We start from the raw sequence: 7,166 nt of genomic DNA on the forward strand, positions 1-7,166 counted from the left end.
AGCAGGGATCAGGTTCTGATAGATCTGTTGAGATCGGATGATCAGGAATGAAACTTCTAAAACAAAGTTTTACATTGAACAAGCCTACCCTACCATAGCTAAGATCAAACAGTACTTTAAAATACTTTAACATTGTCATTCAGATGCTAATGATCTTGTTCTATATACTGATTGATGAACTGTTTGCTCATCTCAACAAGAAGCCCCCAAGTTCTCAAGTCTCCCAGGGAATCCGAAAATTTCCAAATCTAGCTCTAGAGAGGGCCAGACACTGATCATGTCACCATCTCATGGAACCTACAGTTTATTACCAAGGTGATAAACCTCCACTCTTCCGGAGAGCATTCCAGACCCTGCATGAAACCTAAGGTGCAGTCACAGTAAACTCCCTACCAACGACTAGAATTTTTATTCTCTCCTTCCCTAAGAATGCCTGTTCCCCCATCTCCACCTAGTTTAACTCTGCCCATTCTTGTGAAAACATGGAAAAAGGCTTACAATTCATGATTCACTTTTTAACAATGTACGTATGCTTGGTACGATAACATATGATATCAGCTATAACAACAAGCCCCGTGGAGAAGCTGTACCCGGGAGGAAAGGCTAGCGAGAAACGCAGCAAGATGCCAACGCAATGTGTATTCGTGGCATGGAACCGTGAGTGGTACTTCTTCTGTTCTCTAAATGGTTCCTGATAGAGTTCTGTGGTTTTTATCATGAGATCCTTATACTTGGTCAACATCTACTACAGGATGAGAATTAAGCCACTTTTAGTCATTATACCTAGAATACAGCCTGGTAGAAATGCTAACACCTCCAAGATGCCTTCCCTGACTACCCCCTCCCACTGTCCCCACAAGACACTGTATTTCCCCCTGTGGACCCTCCAGTCTTTCGTTAGCATCTCTATCGGAGGACTTACCAGGGTCTATATTGAATCACAGATGATTGTATACATGCCTGTCCAGCTTTGTGATGGAAAGACATTATTTTTAAATCAATAAATGAAAGAGCCGTTGTGTTTCCAGCCTACACAGGTTAGGACAAATCATATTATAATATGATATAAATTATTATATTCGCATTACTACGTTCAGTTTTTTAGATGACTCCTGCCCATTGCCTGCATCACTGCCCAAATGATTTCAACTCCTAGACAGTCATTTGCAAGGCCACAATGTAGGGGGCCTTCAGAGCTGGAACTGTCCAGATCATCTGACACTTGTCGACCTTTAAAACGAGTAAAATCAAACCCTTAGGGAATTAATTTGCAGGAAATATGAAAACCAAGTCTTGGTTGCAAGCCATACACTATCTTTGGGATTTAAGCATTCAGCCAGTTGGATGAAGTATTACTAGCGCCACTGACGATGGGAAGAGAATGGGCCTTCCTCCCAGGCGAGACTGCAGAGTCACCCACCAGACTCACACAGGTACAGACTCACACAGGTGGAGGGTTATTTGTTTGAACTTGCAAAATGGATTTCTTAAATGTTTGAGCTAGTGCTAGAAGTGTTTTCAAAGTGCCTGCATACTCATCTTAAACACACACATTATTAAGGGATTTTATTTGACATTTAACAATTTTGTATATTAATATTCCCGTCTTTCCCCTAAATGGCCTAATCCATCTAAATCCATAGCATCAAAAGTCATTACACATAAAGAACAAGATGTTGCCAGAGCCACTGTGGCCCGGCATTGAATTTGCGTGAGCTGAGATGATTCGGGCAGATTTATATCCTGTTATTTCCTGAACTCGGAGCAAAACTCACAGGTTCAAGACTTTGAAAGCATTTGTCTGAGCAGTCTCCCTGCATCACTGGGAAGGGGAGGGCGTTTCTGCCATCTGCTCGCGCAGCCTTGCCTTCCTTCACCTCTCTCTCCAGCTGGCTGTGTGAACCCTGGGGTGAATCCTAAGGCCCATGACCACTGGGAAGAGGAGATCTTTACTTTATCTTCCTTCCCCTGGAAAATTTTCTTTTCCCTCTTCCCTGGTCCCCATGATACGGAAAGAGATTTGTAGAGAGTGTAGGGGGCACTTCAGATTCTGAAATTACTACTTTGTTCTTCTCACTGGCAAATGACATAAAGGGTTGGGCCACAGTAGTGGTTTTTAATCATTTTTGAGTCACACACATCTATAAGAATCTGATGAAAGCTCTGCATTCTCTCCCTAGAGAAAGTCAGATATGTGCACACACGCAAAATTTCGCTTGCAAATAGAGGCGGTTCACATGGTGAATTACTCATGCATGGGTTCCCCAAGGATCTGTGAACCCCAGTTTAAGTATCGCTGATCTAAATAACAATCCCTTGCACTTCTGTTTGATTTGCAGCGCATTTTTGAAACCTTTCTCTTGTTAGACAACTTAGTAAGGTAGGGATCCATTTCACTCCCATGTAAAATTGTCAACCTGGCTGAGAAATGCATTTTGACTTTCTGCTTGCAAATCTTAATTTTCACCTCCTTCTGATGGGAAATTGCACTTTGGAAATTGAAATTCTATTTGTTATATTTTTGTACTAATTTGTTAACACTAATTCCCCCCCCCCCCACCCCCCCACCCCAAAGCATGGAAAGCTCATGGACTGAATTCAGAAAGCCTGGGCTAGAATCTAGATCCCCTTGGCCCCTTTGTCTGAGGAAGGGCATGACAACGCCTATCTCCCACGGGTCAGAGGATTTCATGAGTCATGCCAGGAGTCTCGTCTGAGCCACACCCCCCAGCGGGACATGTCAACGTCTCCGAACACAGTCAGCGGACCTATTGTTTCCATAATACAAACTACAAAGAATCAAACCTACGAAATCTTCTAGACTAGCGGCGCTAAGCAGGAGATAGAGTGAGAACGTGTTGCAGGTAGTGGGAGTTTTTCGAAAAGGCTTCTTAACTGCTGAGATAACAGTGATTCAGTGTCTATCCTGATGCTCATTTCCCAGCCGTCTGCCTTTGAATGGGAAGCTGTGAGACCAAAGAAACCCAGTTGCTTCACTCATTATGTAGCTTGTTAGTAATAAGCAAAAACATGGATGCTGTCATATGCGGGGCACGAACCCCGAGCACCTCATAAACGGAGCCTAACAACTCTGCTCGGAGTAGCCGCGCCATCCCTGCTCACTGCACCCCCGCTTTCTGCCCAGCTGGGCTGGTGGTGGCTGTGTGCAGGGCTGGAATAACAAGCTGGCAGTGCAGCCAGCCTGAGCTCTTCCTGGCACCATTGGCCCCCAGACTGAGAGGGAGTAGGCAGGGCCGCAGCCCGCCCGTACAACTCTGCTGTGTTACTTAGGACAAGATGCCCACTCTGGGAGGACTGATGGAAAAAGGTGGCTCCCCCATGCTGGCCCTGCATTATGGGCACAGACATGGCAGGCAGAAAAAGGCTGGTTTCAGCCCTTGCTCTTCCCCAGACGTGGTGCAATAGATACAGCAACCCCAGAGCAAGCCTCCCCTCAGGTCTCACTCAGTCCTTCTCGCAGAAGACTTAGGACTGAGGACACAGAAACCCCAAACAATGGGGAGGGCAGATGGCTGACCTGGGATCAGACGTCGCCCACCCTGTTCTCCAGCCCTGCTCTCACTGACCATCGTTCATTTGATCAACAAACATTCAGTGAGTTCATTCTTTATGCCAGCGACATGAGGCACATCCCTTAGGTTTTCACTGACTTCTTATAAAATCCCTGCAAGACATCGACTGCTATTCCCATTTAATAGGGAAGGAATCTGAAGCTCAGAGAGATAAGTTATTTGCTCCATGTCATACAGCTAATGAAATGCAGGGCTGGGATGCAAGCTCGCTTGTATCTGACTCCGAAGTCTCAGCGGGCCCATCCAATGCCTTAGGTCAGTGGCTGTCAAATTTGGCTGCACGTCAGAATCACCCTGGGAGCTTTTAAATCATACCAGTACGCGGGCCTCACCCCAGAGATTTAGATTTAATTGGTCCAGGGTGGGATCAAGCGCCAGGGTTTTTGTTGTTGTTGTCATCATTTTAATCTTCCCTGGTGCTTCTAATCTGCACCCAGGATTAAGAACCACAGATTTTGGTGAATTACTCATCGTAGTCAAACTTAACTCATTTCCACCCAAATAGCTGAAATGACAGACCGTCAACCAGGGAGTGAGAGCTGATATAGCATCAGAAAAGATTCCCTATTCTAAAATGTAGCTACCCTCCCTGCCACACCTTTGGACCTTGAACTTTTCCAGGTTCCCTCCTTTTAATATTAAATAATATTTGTTCTCCTGCTGCAGCCTAGTGGAGACTAGTCATTAACCGGCTAATACCAAGAAGGCGGTATTGAGAGAAAACGAAATTGTGGTTACCCAACAGGAAAGGGGGTGGGAGGAAGGATGAATTAGAAGGTTAGGATTAACATATACATACTACAACTACTGTATACAAAGCAGATAACCAACAAAGACCTACTGTACAGCACAGGGAACTACGCTCAGTATTTTGTAATAATCCATAATGGAAGAGAATCAGATATATCTGAACCCCTGTGCTGTATATCTGCAACTAACATGATATTGTAAATCATCTATACTTCAATTATAAAAGAAGAATGGTGTATTGGGAGAAGACTGATGGGGTAGGAGAACCCAGGAATAAGGAAAGTCATGAGAGAAGACATAGGCTAGGTTAAAAAAATATTAATAATAGTCATAATGCATAATTACAATAGCTAAACTTACATTGGACTTCCCTGGTGGCTCAGACAGTAAAGCATCTGCCTACAATGCCGGAGACCTGGGTTCGATCCCTGGGCTCACTGCATTCCCGCTCTTGTTCTAAGTGCTTTATAAGAATTAACTCAGCCGCTCTGTTGAGGTGAATGTATCTACCCTCTCTATTTTACAGATGAGGAAACTGAGGCCATTAAATAACTTGCCCAAGGCTTCCCAGGCAGACAGTCTACGGCACATGCCCTTACTTTTGTCCACTTGAGTTTTCCCCAAGCCTAGGTCTGCTGGTGGCTTCCTTGCCCCACTCAGAGTCATGTTTGCTAGGTCTGAGGACTGTGCCAGTCTCCTCTCTGCGCAGCTGATCAGCCCTCCCATGTCCAGCCACTTCCCCTGGTCTGCTTAGCCCGCTGTAGCCAAGGCAGTTAGCAGTGTGGGATGAGGGGAAGCTCCCTGGCCTGATGGTCATACAGCCTGGGGTCTCCCTGCAGGCCTGCCCCTAAGTGGTTGCACATCCAGGTCAAAGGGCGACTTAAGTCTCTGGACTTAAGTTGCCTTCTTTTAAAATGAAGGTTTTGAATTGAATCGTCTATAAAAGCTCTGAGAAGTCCTACATGAAGAAACCAGATTCACGAGGGTTTCCTGAATTCACAGGACCACTGTAGTAGATTGCATTATTGCTGCCAATTCCTCACTCTGCTGTGACCTTGCAATTCCTACCACTAGCGGTAGCATACATTCGTTTCTCTGCTTTCGGCAGAGATTTTGGCCAGGTGACTTCGCCCTGGCAGATTTTTGGCCAGGTCTAGCCAATAGGATGTTAACAGACACGATAGAGGGAAAGGCTTGAAATATGCTTATGCAGGTAAGCTTGCCCTCTTTTTTTTTGCCATCATCCTGAGGAGACCATGCCCCGGGTGGCTGCCTGATCCCGGAAGAATAAGAGACGTGTGGAGCAGAGGCGCCTCCAGTTACCCCACAGGACTGTGAGGAAAATTAAAAATCAAAATGCACTCATGTTTGCTAAGTTGCTTCAGTCGTGTCCAACTCTGGGCAACCCTATGGACTGTAGCCTGCCAGGCTCCTCTCTCCATGGGATTCCCCAGGCAAGAATACTGGAGTGGGTTGCTATGCCCTCCTCTGGGGGATCTCCCTGACTCGGAGATTGAACTCACGTCCCTTACATCTTCTGCATTGGCAAGGGGGTTCTTTATCACTATCCCAGTGCCACCTGGGAAACCCTAAAAATCTAAATAAATCATGATAAATATTATTATCAGTCACTGAGTTTGGGGTTGGTTTGTTACTTAGCATAAGTGCAGTGTTAACTGACAGATACAACTACCAAACTTTTTTTTTTTCATTAACATCTATTAAATGCCCAATTGAATGTTCCAAGGAACACATTTGGAAAAAAGTACTTCTCTAGGAACATCTGAGGCCAAGCTTTTTTTTCCTCAGTGTGCCTCCCTTAGCTTCACCGAGCAGAGTGCTCACTTTTCGTCTGGTGTTTAGTATAGGTCTCTGGTGGCTCAGAGGTTAAAGCGTCTGCCTCCAATGCGGGAAACCCAGGTTCGATCCCTGGGTAGGGAAGATCCCTGGAGAAGGAAATGGCAACCCACTCCAGTATTCTTGCCTGGAGAATCCCATGGACAGAGGAGCTTGGTAGGCTACAGTTCACGGGGTCACAAAGAGTCGGACACGACTGAGTGACTTCACTTTCTCACACCCCTGCACAAAGAAAAAGCTTCTTGAAGGCAAGGACTCTACACAGTCATCTTTCCATCCTCAAGGCCTGGCACATGTAGGTGCTTAGTAAGTGTTGGTTAAAGGAAAAGAACGTCATCATAACTGTCTGGGCCAAGTTTGTGGACAAGGTGATCTCTAAGTATCCTTCCATCTTCAGCATCCTGGAGCTCAGCAGCCAAGCCCTCCTTCAGTAGGCCATCCATGGGGACTGGGAGCCAGTGTCACACTCCTTGCCATCCTCCCCGTGTCTACTCTCGATTTCTGGCCTCATTTCCTCTATCAACTCAGCTCCCATTTTCTGTGCTGTTATTCAGTGTTCGGAGAAGGCAATGGCACCCCACTCCAGTACTCTTGCCTGGAAAATCCCATCGGCGGAGGAGCCTGGTGGGCTGCAGTCCATGGGGTTGCGAAGATTCGGACACGACTGAGCGACTTCACTTTTACTTTTCACTTTCATGCATTGGAGAAGGCAATGGCAACCCACTCCAGTGTTCTTGCCTGGAGAATCCCAGGGACGGGGGAGCTTATTCAGTGTTGGCCATGGGGATGTTAAAAAGATGGGCAGGTCACACACTCTCCCCTGGAGAAGCTCAGAGACGCTGCCAGTCCCACTGATGCGGAAATTTGAGGCTCAAAGTTCAAAAGACATGAGACACACGGGGCGAGTCAGTCACCCGCGAGTCCTAAGCAGGAGAGGGCAGGGTCGGCCTCATACCTGAGGCCTCT

General features: G+C 46.3%; 1 non-coding gene across 1 annotated transcript; it reads left to right on the forward strand.

The window, feature by feature from the left end:
• Positions 1-6,212: 6,212 nt before the first annotated feature.
• Positions 6,213-6,284, forward strand: TRNAW-CCA (transfer RNA tryptophan (anticodon CCA)). The gene has a single exon. It is a non-coding gene; the product is annotated as a tRNA-Trp (tRNA).
• The last annotated feature ends 882 nt before the right edge of the window (positions 6,285-7,166 follow it).

This window comes from Budorcas taxicolor, chromosome 19 (genome assembly GCF_023091745.1).
Source record: "Budorcas taxicolor isolate Tak-1 chromosome 19, Takin1.1, whole genome shotgun sequence".
In the NCBI taxonomy this organism is placed as follows: domain Eukaryota; kingdom Metazoa; phylum Chordata; class Mammalia; order Artiodactyla; family Bovidae; genus Budorcas; species Budorcas taxicolor.